Source organism: Ictidomys tridecemlineatus, chromosome 11, assembly GCF_052094955.1.
Source record: "Ictidomys tridecemlineatus isolate mIctTri1 chromosome 11, mIctTri1.hap1, whole genome shotgun sequence".
NCBI lineage: Eukaryota > Metazoa > Chordata > Mammalia > Rodentia > Sciuridae > Ictidomys > Ictidomys tridecemlineatus.
The window spans coordinates 40,118,849-40,134,109 of record NC_135487.1 but is presented as its reverse complement, the minus strand read 5'-3'; the positions used below and the strand labels follow the sequence as shown (position 1 = coordinate 40,134,109).

Here is a 15,261-nt window from a genome sequence, read left to right as displayed (position 1 = left end):
CAACAGATACACTTCCACATGTCCAGAAAGACAAACGACAGAGACATCTAGTGCAGCCTTGCTCGCAGAGGCAAATAATAGCCATCAAGAGGAGGCTGGCTCAATAAATGGCCATGCCTAGACATAATGGGATTGCTCGAGATTGCCTGAAGTACCCCGTGGTGCAGTGTGTTCCTCAGCACTCAGCCTCTCAGGCCGGGAGCCTGGATCCTAGCATCCACTCCGCTACTTACTGACTGTTTGATGACACCAATTATAACCTAACCTTGCTAGGCCTCAATTTTCTTTTCTCTAAAATGGGATTGGTAACAATAACAACAATAATAATAATGTCACCTACCTCAAAACTGGAGCTTAAATGAGTAACTACACTTAAGGCATTTAGAGCAGGGCCTGGCATATGGTAAGTACTATTACATATAGGCTAGAATTGTTGCTCATCTGAAACAATCTCCAAAATATATTAAATACAAAAAAAAAATCAAGATACAGTACCAATTGTATAAAATTGGGTTGTGGTATTGGAATGTTATGTGGTACCCCATAAATATATACAATTACTATGTGTCAATTAAAAATAAAAAATATATTTTTAAAAAACTGGGTTTGGGGGCTGGGGTTGTGGCTTGGAGGTAGAGTGTTCGCCTAACATGCGTGAGGCACTGGGTTTGATCCTCAGCATCACATAAAATAAAATAAAGATCTTGTGTCCACTAACTAAAATATAAATATTTTTAAAACTGGGGTTTGTGGAACAGTTATACATATTTGTGCTTGCATAAGCATAAAATAGCTGTAGAAGGATACATTAGAAACTGCAAATTGCATCTGAAGAATGAGTGATCAGGTGTGTGAGTCAGTTCTTATCGAGTAACTTTTATGCTTATAGGTATTTTTTCCTACAAAGCATAGGTACTGTCTTTTCCAAATTTTTTTAAATTAAAAAAAATGTATATTTTGAAAAAAAAAAGTCCCCTGGGGTGATAGAATTGTTCTATGTGCTGATTATGGTGGTGGCATCCCAAATCTATCCATATGTTAGAATTCATAGAACATAAAGAGAAAAAAAGTAAATTTTATTGCATGATAATTTTTTTTTTCATTTAAAAAAGAAAGTCTTTTTGGTCCCAATGCAGAATGTAGAGCAAGCCTGGAGGTCAGATGACTGGTGTGGAGGTAACTGCATTTTGCAGGAGTGAAAAGCCCTTGAGCCAGGAAAGGAACTGCAGAGGGAACAGGAAAGGGAGGAGAGAGCTCAGCACTGCCTGGAGGAAAATGCCTGGTGCTTGGTGTCTTGAGTCACACAGGGGCTCCATGCCCACTCTGGCCAGGCACCTGTCCTAATACTCTTTCCTCATAATAATCCCAAAGGATGGCAATTATTGTCACCCCATATTTCCAAATGAGATTAAAATGACTTGTTTAAGATCATTTTGTTCTCAGACTTTGGAGTAAGCCTGTCTGATTCTAAAACCTGTGCTTTTTTTTTTTTTTTTTTTTTTTTTTTTTGGCATGGAAGGGTCCTTTCCTCCTAATAAATTAGGTCGAGAGGAATAAAGGAAGGCCTCACAGAGGAAGTGAGGACATTTGAACTGGAGCCTTAAGGAATTTATCCAGGGCTTCTGTCCTGAAAAATTCCAAGTGGTGCCATTCACTATGTGGTGTCTGAGATTGGCTCTCCTTGCAGTTGTGAAGTGTACAACTTGCACAGCCCTGGGCAGCAACTCTGAGTTTTCACACAGAGATGAGGAAGGTGTATCAGTTAGATGATGCTGTGTAACAAAACACCTTCCAAACACAGTAGTTTAAAACAATAAACATCTACAGGCCAGCGGAGTAGTTCTGATCTTAGAGCTGGGCTTATTCTTGCCTCTTAGTCAGCTGGTAAATGAACCACAGGGTGATCAAGCATCCTGCTTTACCTGGGACTATCCCAGTTATAGCACTGAAAGACCCATGTTCAGTAAACTCCTCCATGCTGGAGGAAATTGAGATGGCTGGTCACCTTGTTGCCTGGGAGCTCTCAGGTCTAGGTCAACCTGGGTTGAGTTGCTGGACCTCTGTCCATGGAGAGAGGTCTAGCAGCCTATCACAGGTCATCCTCATAACAGCAGCCACAGCACCCCAGGAGCAAATAGCAGCAAGGTCATGTCTGCTGCCACGTTCCACAGATCACAACAAATCATAAAGCCAGCCCAGATGGAGTGGTTGCAAAGTAGCCTCCCTCTCTTGATGAGAGGAACTGTGAAGTCACATTGTAATAAAAATTATACAGGCAGGGGAAAGAACCAGAGCAAATTTTTTTTTTTTTTTTAAATCTTGGTATTGGAAATTGAACCCAGGGCACTTAACCACTGAGCCACATCACCACCCCATAGAGTCTCACTAAGTTGTGAGGCTGGCCTCCAACTTGCTATCCTCCTGCCTTAGCCTCCTGAGTCACTGGGATTACAGGCGTGAGCCACCACACCTGATTACAATCAATTTTGTAATCAATCAGGCACAAAAGGGAAGTCCTGACTCAGGTGCACCAATAAACACAGGGGGATAAGAGCTGCCCCACTAGCCTGTAAATGCTTATTGTTCTAAACGAACATCTATGTTGGGGAAGTAGTTTATTACACAGCACAATCTAATTGCTGCACCTTCCCCATCTTATGTAAAGTATTTGGGAGTGACATGAAGTTCAATGTGGCTGGAGCATGGTGGGGTTGTAAGAAGATGAGGAGAGAGAGAAGAATGGCTGAGACCAGGCGTTTTCTCATCTTCTGGCCTGGCAGGATGGGGAGAACAGAGAGGAACCATTAATCCTTTATACAGATGAGGAGACAGAGTGGGCGTGACCCGATAAAGCTAGATGGGAGCTGAAATCCTAGAACTCCCAGAGGCCTGGCTGTGTTGCGGGGCTTTGTTATTCATTCCTTGAATTTGAATGATTTTTTTTTTCCCTCTGAAAATCCCCTGGTGCTCCCACTGTATCATTAGGTAGCAAATGGATTTGCAGGTGTTCAATTAGGCTGGAAAATTATAGACAACGAGAAGCCTTGACCAGGATTCTCTCACCTCCTGGGGAGCCTTCAGGGCTGAAAATCAGGCCGGTTTCCAGAGAAAAGGCCTCTGTGCCAACACCCTGGCCAACCAGGCCCAGGTCAGTCCCCTGAGTGACAGCTCACTTGTAGGGCTTGGGACTAGTGGCTCCCCTCCCTGGACCTTGGCTACTATCTGTACCTTGAAGAGGCAGCTGCGATTTGAGACGGCAAGGAGCCACCTATAATCCCAAGCAGGAGGCCGGGTGGGGGCAATCTGGTGATAGAACCACGAGTGCTGGGGCATTACTGCCCCCAAAGTGGCTGAGGAGAGAGGCGGTGGAAGGTGACAGCCCAAGATGGCCATGAGGAGTCGGAAGGGCCTCTGTCCTTTATCGGAAAGGACAGAGGGTACTGTCTGACACTAAAGCCTATTGTGTACCCAGGGCTCACAAAGCCTGCTGGAGTCTCTTCAGCTGCTCTGCCCACCCAAGAGGGAACCCTGGCTGCCCCAGGGGGCAGATGAGGAAACTGAGGCTCAGGAGAGAAAGTGGCATACTGCACGGTAGGCATTTCACATGGAGAGGCGGGGAGGGGTGTGTGTGTGTATGTGTGTGTGTGTGTGTGTGTGTGTGTGTGTGTGTGTGTGTGTGTGTGTCACAGGGGGAGGGGGGGTGTATGCACATGCGCATGTGGACACCTGCACTTCCAGGCTCCTCCCACAAATATGCTGAGCTTCTGCAGAGAACCACCCGCAGAAGTTGCTGTTGCCTCTGCAACACCCTGTCCTTCTCTGTGCTCCAGGGACTGCATCACATGAGCTCCTTGGCTGCTGGCTTCTGGATGGTGCTGCAGTTGGGGCAGCAGCAGGACTCAGAGGGAGGGGAGGCTGGGGGTTTGTCCCTGGCTCCAGCCTGGCTGCCTAGGGTCCAGCACCCCCCGCCTGCAGGTGAAGCTTCCGCTTGCTGCTAGTCTGGCAGTTTGTTCCACTATTCCTCTGCCTGTCATTGAACCCCACAAGGCTGTTCCCACCCTCAAAGGGGTAAGTCTCCGGACACAGTGGTGCACACCTGTAATCCCAGTGGCTGGGGAGGCTGAGACAGGAGGATTACAAGTTCAAAGCCAGCCTCAGCAAAAAGCAAGGCGCTAAGCGACTCAGTGAAATCCTGCCTCTAATAAAATACAAAAAAATAGGACTGGGGATGTGGCTCAGAAGTCAAGTGCCCGAGTTCAACCCCTGGTACCCGCCATAAAAGGAGGGATATGTCACCTCTAATTCCTCCTGCTCCTTTCCTGCCTCCCAAGGTATCCTGTGAACACGCTCCACCACAGTCCCCGAAAAGCAGTTTTCCCCCATTCATGCCTGCCACTGAGCACAGTCAGTATATATTTGATACTTGCCCCTCAATCAACTTGCTTTTTTTTTCCTTCTCTTTTTCTATTCACACTTTTAAAAAAAATGAGCCTAGGTTTCTTTTTTTTTTAAATAAACTTTCTGTCTTAGAATAGTTTTAGATTTACAGAAACATGGCAAAGATATTTCAGAGATCCGCTTGCTTCTTAGACCTTGTTTTTTAAAGAAAGTGTTTTGTTATTTCTGCAAATGGAAAATCAGCATGACTTACCTCAAATGGACTTTAATCTTAAAAATGAACAGTGAAAACAAAACGATGTTATTAAATTTTAAAAATTGAAATAAAAAATGAACAGCTCAATACAGGTAGTAATAAATCTGATTGATTAACTAAAATGCAGTCTTTGTAGAGTTGCCTGGTGTGTGTGTGTATGTGTGTGTGTGTGTGTGTGTGTGTGTAGGTAAAGAGGCAGGAGGCAAGCCCCTTCACAGTGCAAAGCCTTCCGTGGCTGCCATGTGGTTTTCTGCCATGGCCCAAATCCATGACCCTGCTGCCAGTTCTCCAAGGATGGGCCAATCACAGCACAGTCTGAATTGTGGAGCACCTGCCTTGTATGGGCACCATTCTGATGACTTCCCCGTGTCTCCCCACAACCTGCCAGTGTAGTGGGTACTGTCATCATCTCCAGGTTTTAGATGAAGAAATTGAAACAGGTTAGGGACGTGGTTCAAGGCTCAGCCAGGAGCCATACATGATTATCAGGCTCCAAAGGGTGCACCTTTAACCACTGTGCTCTACTACCAAGAGCAGAAAAAAGAAGGAACCATTTTTAATTTTCTTAAAAAAGAAAAGACAGTCAAGGGGGAAAATCAATTGATTCAAGGGGGCATCTCCTCAATTTTTATTTTCCCCAACCAACTTCATACCCTGAAATGTCTTAATTATGTAGAAAAATTGAAAGCATATAAAAATGAAGCTACCCTACAGATAGCCTCCTCCAAGGTTCAACAATGGCCGACCTTCTGTATGTGTGTATATTCTATTTGAATCGAAATAAACAAAGCCTTTTCCCCACGTGTCCTTGACAATAATACCAGGTTTGGTGTGCATGTTATTTTTTATTTTTTTTGCAATAAATTCATTTAAAAATGAATGCATTACTGTGAAAATAAGGAGATGTTTATCTGCAACCCTCATCAAACCTCCCTGTTCACCCCTGGTGGCGTGAGTGACACACACTAGGAAAATCAAGCCTCGAAGCAGAAGGGGGCTCCGTGGAGAGCTGTAGATCTTTTCAACAGGCTTCAAGCTGCCCACGCTCTGTTCCCTCTGGTGATAGGGGTCAAGGTGGGGAGAGCAGGGGTTCCTCATCCCAGGTGGAGGTGACCAATGTACTGACGTGGGGCTTTGCACTGGCTGCTTCCTGTGTCTGGAAACTCTTCCTGCATATTCTTGGGCTCCCTCCCTCCACTTGGGCCTCTGCTCACAGATCCCCTCTCAGAAAGTCTTTGCTGACCATCTAGCCTCAGTAACCCCACTCTACTTCATTTTTCTTCAAAGTACTTCAATCCACAACGCTGTGTCTACACTGGTCCAGAACCTCCACGATGACAGGGACACTCTCTTTACTCAGCACTACACCCCTGCCTGGCCCAGAGCCCAACACTAGCATGAGCTAAATGGGTGATTGTGGAACAAGCAGATGAATGAATGAATCAGTGGCCTAGTCGGATTCAGACCCTATACGTGGTGCTGTCACCTGGGCTGTTGTAGCCTCTGATGGCCTGCCCACTACAATGAAGAACTCAGTCTTTGCTCCGGAGAGGTGGCTGCATTTGGTTGTATTTCCCAAGAATTTTTCCACAGATGTGATTTCTTTTGTGTGTCCCTCTGAAACTAGATTCATGTTTATTTCACACAGTAATGTGACTCCCTGAGGAACTGTTGTTGGATATGGAATGCCCCACAAAGGCTCATGTGACGAAGGCTTGGTTCTCGGTGCAGCAGTGTTTAGATGTGGGACTTCTGGGAGTGATTGGATCATGAGGGCTCTGACCTCATTAGTGGATTCCATGGGTAGCTGAGTGGACTACTGGGAGGTGGAAACTGTAGGCAGATGGGGCATGGGTAGAGGTGTGCCCTGGGGAACTTTATCTTTCTCTCTGTGTCTGTCTCTCTGTCTGTCTGTCTCTCTCCCCTTCCCTGCTGCCAGGAGCTGAGAGCTTTCTCCCAAAGCACCTTTCCACCATGATGTTCTGCCTCATGTCGGACCCACAGCAATGGAACCAGAGACCTTGAAGCTTTGAAAACTTGAAACCATGAGCCAAAATAAATCTTTCCTCCTTTAAGTTGTTATTGTCAGGAGTTTTGGTCACAGGAACGAGAATCTGACAATCACAGGAACTGAGAGGGAGTTTGTGCCCATCATGGAGTGCCTGCCAGGGACTCAATGAGGACAAGGACAACCACTCTCCCCCAGCCCCCAATATGCATATCTCTAAGTGAAAATCTACTTTCACATCAGGCTTTAGGACCTAAGGGGACCACATTCCTGACGCTTTTCACACTGCTGGGGAGTACGGAACATCTTCTCTTGGTTAAGAGGCTGTGGACAAAATCCAGAGCTGGGTAAAATGTGGGAAAGGGCCCCAGCTGAGACCCAGTAGTTCTGGGTTTTCCACAGACTCAACCTTGGACCTCTCCTTCCATATCTGGAAAATGGGAACTGTGCACTTGCTCTGAACCCAGGGACAAGGAACTACTCTAGGTCAAATTCCCAAGCTCCAGTGACCTCCTGCAAATAGCAGCTGAACCACCTTGTCCCCAGAAGCTGCAAGCACAAATCGGCAGCTGAGACGCACCTCAGGGCCCAGTTCACCTAAGCACAGGCAGTGTACTATTATGGTGGAGCCAGGCAAGGGGCCCTGGGGCAGAATTCTGAGTTGTCAGTATGACGCATGGGATAAATTAAGTTCAGAAATAAAGTCAGAGTGGGCTGTGACAAGTTGGCCACAAACCACATTCCCTGGCCAGAGCTGACAGGGGAGCACCAGGGAAAGCCTAGGCCAGCATCCTCCAAGTCCTCCCACCTCCTCATAGGTCCGGCCCCCAGGCCTTTGCTTGGCCATACTCCTGCCTGGTGTGTTCTCTCTGAATGGCTCCAGACACAGTGACCCGCCACCTGCCTCACCCAGCAGGGCCTGATTCAAGTGAAGGGGGCCTTGTTGGAGGCAAGGGGTTCCTGGTGGTGAGGTGCTTGGGCCAGCAGTCTGTGTTCAAGGCTCAGTCTTAGGGTGAGGCTGTTTCCTGCAAAACCCCAGCTAGTGTCCAATGGGTCAGGACTGGATGACCTTCCAGCCTCCATGAGGAATCTGTTACTGAGACACTTACTTACACCCTGTGTAGTAACTACCCTCTACCCGTCCTTCACGGAGATAATAGACACCTCCTTCAGGAAGTCCAGATAGAGTGTCCCAGATTCAGCCCCTTGACACCCAGGTGCACCCAGCTGCCCTGCTTAGAATTCCAGCCTCCTCCTTGATTTGTTTTGAGCATGTCCTCAACACTATCGGACATACTTTAATTTACTGATTAGTTGATTTTATGTCTCCCCCACTGAAATGCAAGCCCTAAGGTGGAAGGTCTTTGTCATCTTGTTTACTTTTGTGTCTCTGCATGTGGAGCAGGGCCTGGTACTCCGGGCCTTAAATGTTAAACAGGGGATGAACAGAAGGAAGGATACACAGCATGTGCAAAGACTCAGGGGTGGAAGGTTGTGATAGCAAGGAAGAGTGCAGAAAGTTGGAGTCACAGTGTGAGGTCCTCAGGAGGTGGGTCAAGGGAGGATAGCAAGGCACAAACTAAGGGTTCAGGAATGCCAGACCAAAGCTTAGAGGATGACAGGTGGCCACTGCAGGGTGTTAAACTGGAAGCGACAAGCTCATATATGAGTTTAGGACAATCCAGCTGGCTGAGTAGAGGAAGACTACAGGGACAGAGAAACTAGCAAGGCAGCTGTGCAATGAGTCAGGTAAGGAAGAGTGGGCACCTGAGCAATGCAGGGAAAGGGGTGTCCATGGTAAAATCAGGAGAGTAAGCAGGAGGCTGGTGGGCAGTGAGTGGCCTTAGGAGTGGGGCAGGGCTGAGCAGCCTCTCAGATGGGGTTCTTCCTGACCAGCCCCTAGGCCAGCCATTTGCATGGGAAGCTTCATCCCAAATGGCCACCCCAGGGGTTGGGGAGCAGGGGACCCAGCCCAGCTCTGCCTGTCAGGACTCCGTCAACACTTGCTATTAATGGCAGGAGCCAGCATTTGCCATTCAGCACTGATCATGCAAGTGTGGAAGAGGCAAGTGAACCCTGCGGGGAAGTTCATCTAAGGCCAGGGCTGGGCTTGGGGTGTTCAGTCCCCCAGGAGAAGGCGACTGGCACTGGTCGACTCCTATGGGCCAGGTGTGCAACGGATGTTTATATGTATTCAGTCCTCACAGTGAGGTGGGCATTTTTACTCCCACGGTGCTGCCTTCCATAAGGAGGCCAAGCCGAAGACATGTGCAGGCTCTGCCAGGCATCAGCCATCAGGAATCATGTTTCTGCCCAACACAGAAGTTTGTGATCATCACAGCAGCTCAGCAAAGGAACGGACTGGCCAAGGGGCATTCAAGTGGCCTCCCAGGACAGGCATTAGAGGCAACTGAATGTTTGTTGGCACCCGTGGAGGGAAGCAGTTGGGCAAGTTGTCTTCTAGAATTCTTCCCAGCTGGAGGATGGACTCAGCCCTTGTCCCAGGCCACCAAAGACCCCCTTCCCAGGAGTAGAGTCTACTGTGTCAGTCTGGGCAGAGACATGGGCTGCCATTTCCCTCTCTATTGCTGGGACATCAACCTTACCACATGATGGGAAAGCTGAGGCCCAGAGACCAAATGCAACTGGCCCCAGTCTTATTCATACCACTGGAGGATTGAACCAGGTTGTTGTCCCACGGTGTCTATAGGCTCTGATCCAACCCTGCCCTGGTCATGGAGATCACCTGACTCCTAGACACACACACATGGTGGTCAGAGATTCCCAGGGGAAAGGAAGGAGGAATTCCTGTAATTCCCTGTGGTGGTCCCCAGCCTGCTCCTGGGAACTCTGCAAACACCAGCACAGGTGTGCAGACAAGAAGCATAGGTGGCATTGGCATCTCATTTCTCAGCATGGCTTCAGCAGGCAGAGAATGGGGCTGCCTGTCCTAAATTCCATCCTCCTCTTTCCTTGGGCTTCCACCAATAAAGCAGTGTCCCTGGGGGTCTCCATGTGGCTTCTCAGGAGGTCGACCTTACTGTATAATTAATGACCTACATCTATCAATTCTGCATGTTCCAGACCTGGTGAGGGGGCACTGACTCAGGACTCCCAGCTCTGAATCCCAGCTCTGCCCCTGACCTTGAGCCTCATTCCCAGAGGGTTCAAACATTCCATGGGCAGGATGCAGCCAGCACAGGAGTTTGTTTGTTTTAGTCAAGTTGGTTGCAAACATCTAAGAGATAAAAGATCAGGACATTTTAAAAAAAAATCTACATTTCCAGCTTTTCTCAAAAAATCAGAAGATCCGGTCTCACTGGGCTTCCAGTCCTGTCAGGCAACAATCCTCTGGCATGAGATACATTCTCCAGTCCCTCCAGGCCAGAAAACTTCTGGAGGCCAGTAAGTTTCCTACCTCACTCCAGCTCGGGGCCCCGTCTTCTTGTCTCAGGGTCGCTGGTCATTGGATGGGTGCTATGTTGATGGTTGGAGGGACAGGTGCACAAAATGATAACAATAATGCTTGCTCTCTGCCCCCAACTTTCCCAGAGGAGCATGAGGGGTCCTGGTGTTTTGTAAACTTTGAAGTGCTAGGAAATAATAATAGCAATGAACACTTACATAGTACTTACCATCTTACCATTAAGATGCCTGACCCTGTTCAAAACAATTGCTTCCTTTACCTCATTCATCCTCACCATCTAAAGTGTCTAGAAAAGAGCCCAGCACACAGCAGGCACTCAATAAATGCTAGCCATCCACACACTTGCCAAGCACTCTCACCAGCAATTAGCTCACGTGGGGATAGATGAGGCCACTGGGGTTGGAAGACCTTGAGAGAAGCACCACCCAAGGTCACAGGAGATCAGCAGGGAAGACCCCAGGGAGCAGTTCTGAAGAGGGATTCCTGAGAGAGCCTCTGGGAGAGCAGAGAGTGGGGCCATGGGAATGAGAAACTTGTTATGGTTTGGATGTCAGGCAGCCTCCTAAAGCTCACGTGTGAGACAGGGCAAGAAGGCTCAGAGGTGAAATGACTGGGTGGTGAGAGCCTTCACCCAATCAGTGAACTAATCCCCTGATGGGATTAACTGGGTGGTAACAGAAGTCAGGTAGGGTTCGACTGGGGAGGTGGGTCATTGGGCCTGTGCCTTTCTGATCACATCCTGAGCCACTTCCCTCCACTGAGCACTTCCGCCATGATGTTCTGCCCCACCTCAGGCCTCGAGAAATGGAGCTGGCCATCTATGAACTGAGACCTCTGAAACTGTGAGCCCCCATATAAATTTTCGCTCCTTAAAATTGTTATTGTCAAGTTCTTTGGTCACAGCAGGGAACAAGCTGAACTAATTCTGGTTCTAGCCGGGGCATGTCACTTCCCCCACCCTTCCAGCCCTGCAACCTGACCCAGCCGCCTGAACCCAGCAGGCCCTCTCCATTTAGCTCCTCTACTCACAGGTGCAGAAACCAGGGCTCAAGAAAGGAGGCATCTGCATCTTTGGCAGGGGGAGGTGCCTGGGCAGACCCAGCACATTCTGGTGTCAGCACTGCCCCTTCCCAGCTCTGAGACCCTGGCCACTCCTCTTAACCACCAATCCTCCACTTCCTTACCTTGGTGGCTCAGCAGTAGTGTTTCCCCAGTCTCAGGCCCGGAATGCTGGGGTGTTGCCTGGATTGTCCCATTTACTCTTCCCAAAAACCCCATTTCATGGATGAGGAGATGGGAGCTCAAGGAATTCAGCAAGCAATTTTCCTGAGGTCACATGGCTGTGGGCCAATAGAGTCAGGCTTCAGACCCAGCTCTGCGAGAGTCCAAAGCTTGTGTTCTTGAAATGAAGAAAACAATGTGGACTTCATACAATCCTTGTGCAAATAAAATGAGATAATAAGTCGCCAAATAGTAGCAAATGCTTCTGAGGAGTCTCTCACTACTGTGCCAGGTGCAGCTGGAAGCATTTTAAAGGTATCAGCTCACCTAATCCACATGTCACTATTGACAGACACTGATGCTGTTATAATCCCCTATTATTGATCAGGAAACTGAGGCACAGAGAGGTTAGGTGACTTGCCTGAGGTCACAAACTAGTGCATAGTACAGGCAGACTGCTACAGCTTCCTTGCTTAGGAACACAGAGCCCCTGAACTCCCACAGCTTTCCTCACATCTCTAGCACTGTGTTGCCAACAGAGTCCCCACTGAGGTCACAGGGCACAGGGATTCCTGTTCCAGCCAGCTCCCTGCCCCATCCCTCCAGCTCCACCCCAGAATCTTGCTGGATCTGGTGGATGTTAAAGAGAGTTAGAGCCTCTCTGCTCCGTCACTTCCCAAAGCCTAGGTCTGGGACCCCCAGCAGGTCCCATGGGAGACACAACACTTCTCCAGTCCTTTGTCCCACCCCTCCAGGCCCTAGTAAGCAAGAAGACATCTACGACAGTCTTCAATGTGCCTTTTCCAACCTCTGGGCCTTTTCTCCAGCTGTTCCCTCTGCCGGAAGGCTCTTCCTTCTTCAGAAAGATCTCCAGCTCTCTGTAGGTGGAGTTTGTCTGCCTATCTCAGTCCCCACAACCCCTGAGGCCTTTGTCATTATGATTGTATGTGTCTGTCTCAATCCCTGAGCTGTACGATGAACAATATTATACAAACACGCGATCCCCTCCAAAGACACAGCAACACACTCAGGAACATACAACCACACAGAAATATGCCACAACTCTTTGCTCATAGGCTATGCCCAGACTCCCAGAGGCCCAGTACACAAAAGCACAGGCATGCACAGGTGACCTCCTGACCAGGACACCCATGTACGTGTTTCCATTGAAACACACAACGGGATAAGATCTGTGAGCCTCCCACCCCACAGCATACTTCCAAGCGCTCACAGACATAGCTACCAACACAAGTCACGTGCAGAAATTGCCCTTTACACACCTGATATACACAGGAGTATGCAATCATGCACAGGCAGGCAACACCACCCCTCAGCGGGATCACTCGCAGAGGCACCATCCCAGGCCTGTGTTGGAGTCGGTCCCCAGGCAGGCTGGGCAGGCTCTGGCCTGCGGCTGAGAAGGGCATCTCCTGGGAGACAGGCTGGGAGGCCCTGGGAGCAGGGCCTGGGAAACCAGGCCACCACCTCCTGCCAGAGCTCACGCTGGGAGGGGAAGATAAATGATGCGTCTTAGTAGAGGAGGGTGGTCCTCAAAAAGGAGGAGGGCTCCCGGGCTGATTCCCGGTTCCCTTTCTTGCTTGCCACTTACGCTTTCAGACTACCTCCACCCCCAGCAAGCCCCTACCCACCAGGCCACTGCTCCAGCCACCCTCGTCAATCTTGCCCCTTATATAATGACCAGATTTTGCCAACATTTGCAGAGCACAGGGCCAGACCCAGGGAGATTTTGGCCCCAGGAGCCCCACAGATCTCATGCTAGCTGGCTCTGACGATCTGCTTCACCATTTCATGGGATCTTCTTGGTGCCTCTGACAGGAAGCAGTCTGCCCATTTTAAAGATGTGAAGAAAGAGGTTTGGTAGGTGAAGGAAATTGCCTGAAGTCATCTGGCCTCCCAAGATGGCAGCTGACCTTGAGCCACCCCCCACCCCAGGCTGGTGCAGATTTCCCCTCAGTCCTATCTACCACCTGGGGAAGCAAAAGGAGTGATCAGACCCCAGGTGGGTGGGGTCTTTCTTTGGGGCCTATGGAGGTAGCAGGATAGCTGGTGCTGGGGACAGCTGGCCTTCCTAGCTCTGGGAAACCATCTCTCTACATGTCAGGAGAGGGCTTCCAGGTCTGAAAGCCATAGACACCCGTGGGACACAGTGTCTGCTTTTACTGGTAGCCCCAGTTCCACATCTGGGTGCTAACAGGCTGTGGTTGGGTTACCAGGTAGAGGCAGCACCCATGACAAGTTCCTGTGAGACCCCCAAGTTCCACAATCCCTCGCACGAAGGAACTGGGAATTTTGGACTATCCTGGGCCCTGCAAGAGAACACACTGGTGCTGGGATCAGCACCGAGGGCTTATGAGATTACAACAGGAAACTTCCAGGCCCGCCCCACTACCTTTAAGAACTAGGCAAGACAGCTTCAGAGGCCAGGGGCAGGTTTAGGGAAGCATGAAACTACTCCTGGCCTGCTCCCTGCAGGCCTGCTGCCCTTGGACCCTGAGAAACTCTTCTGAGACTCTGGATGCAGTGACCATCTCTGGCCTCTGCCTCCCCAGCTCTCAAACCATGGTCCCCATGTTGGAAGGGGGCTTGGTGATCTTCAACCAGCTGTGGGGTGCTAGGAGTCCCCTCTAGCCTGCACTGGGTTCACTTGTGTGACATGGGCTCACCAGTCTGATTTCTTCTTTCCCATCCCATAGGAAGACAGCATTTCCCAGCCTAACTTGCCAAGGTGACAAAGGTCATATGCTATGATTTGGATGTGGTTTGTTCTCACCAAGCTCAGATTGAACCTTGGCTGCTAATTAGCAGTGTTGGGAGATGGATGTATAAGAAGGATTAATGTTTTTCTTGCAAGACTGGATTAGTTCTTACAGGAATGGATTACCTCTCACAAGAGCTGGCTGTTCTAAACTGGGTCAGTGTTTTTGTCCCCTCCTTCTCTTCCACGTTGCCCTCTGGCTAGTCTGGCATGTGTCCCACGATGGGATACTATCTACCATATTATTACACACTGCAGCAGATTCAGCCACTGGATCTTGAACTTCCCAACCTCCATAACTGTGAGCTAAATAAACCTCTTTTCTGTCTACATTACCCAGTCTCAAGTATTCTGTTAGAGTAACAGAAAATGAATCAACATACAATGTAACTGAGTTCTTAGAGAAGGTGTATGGGAAGAAGTGATGTTTACTATTCTCAGGCCCAGTCTTACAACCAATAGAGTGACAATCCTTGCTCTTTTCTTTGCCTCTCACAATGATAATGTGTTGAGATAGTGGTACTGTGAGATTGAAGGAACTTGGATTCCTGAGTAGATATATGGAGGACACATATTCAGGAGATCCACTGACCCACACTGTACTGTGTGTAACAAGAAATAAACATTACCTATAACCCTATTGAGATTTCAAGGTTGATTTTTTTGTTTCAGCATAACTTAGCCTGACTAATAAACTCCTCTTTAAATTTTATATTTGTAGATTTCACCTGAGATTTTTAGCTCTGTGACTAAAATCCCCTACCCAAGATGTCTTCTCTCAGGGTCTCACAGCTCCCATGTCCTTGAGGATTATATTTTCAGGCAGTTTTGGGCAGTGGAAGAAAGGAGCTTTAGCCGGTCATGTATCATGGCTTGACTGCAGGCGAGCTTCACATTTTCCTTCCTTCCTCCTTCCCTCCCTCCCTCCCTCCTTCGCTCCCTCTCTTCCTTCCTCCTTCCCTCCCTCGTTTCTTTCCTTCTCTCTCTCTCTCTCTCTCTCTCTCTCTCTCTCCATACTGGGGATTTAACCCAGGGCCACTTTACCACTGAGACACATCCCCAGCCCTTTCTATTTGGAGACAAGATCTTCTCACTAAGTTGCTTAGAGCTTTGCTAAGTTGCTGAGGCTGGCTTTCAACTTGTGGTACTTCTGCCTCAGTCTCCCAAGCTGCTGG

At 48.8% G+C, this 15,261-nt stretch overlaps 1 long non-coding RNA gene across 1 annotated transcript; it reads right to left on the bottom strand.

The window, feature by feature from the left end:
* Nucleotides 1–5,534: 5,534 nt before the first annotated feature.
* Nucleotides 5,535–12,978, bottom strand: LOC110598220 (uncharacterized). Its single transcript, XR_002484062.3, has 3 exons — nt 12,591–12,978; nt 11,274–11,525; nt 5,535–10,255 (listed from the first exon to the last, which is right to left on the bottom strand). It is a non-coding gene; the product is annotated as an uncharacterized LOC110598220 (long non-coding RNA).
* Between the last annotated feature and the right edge of the window lie 2,283 nt (nt 12,979–15,261).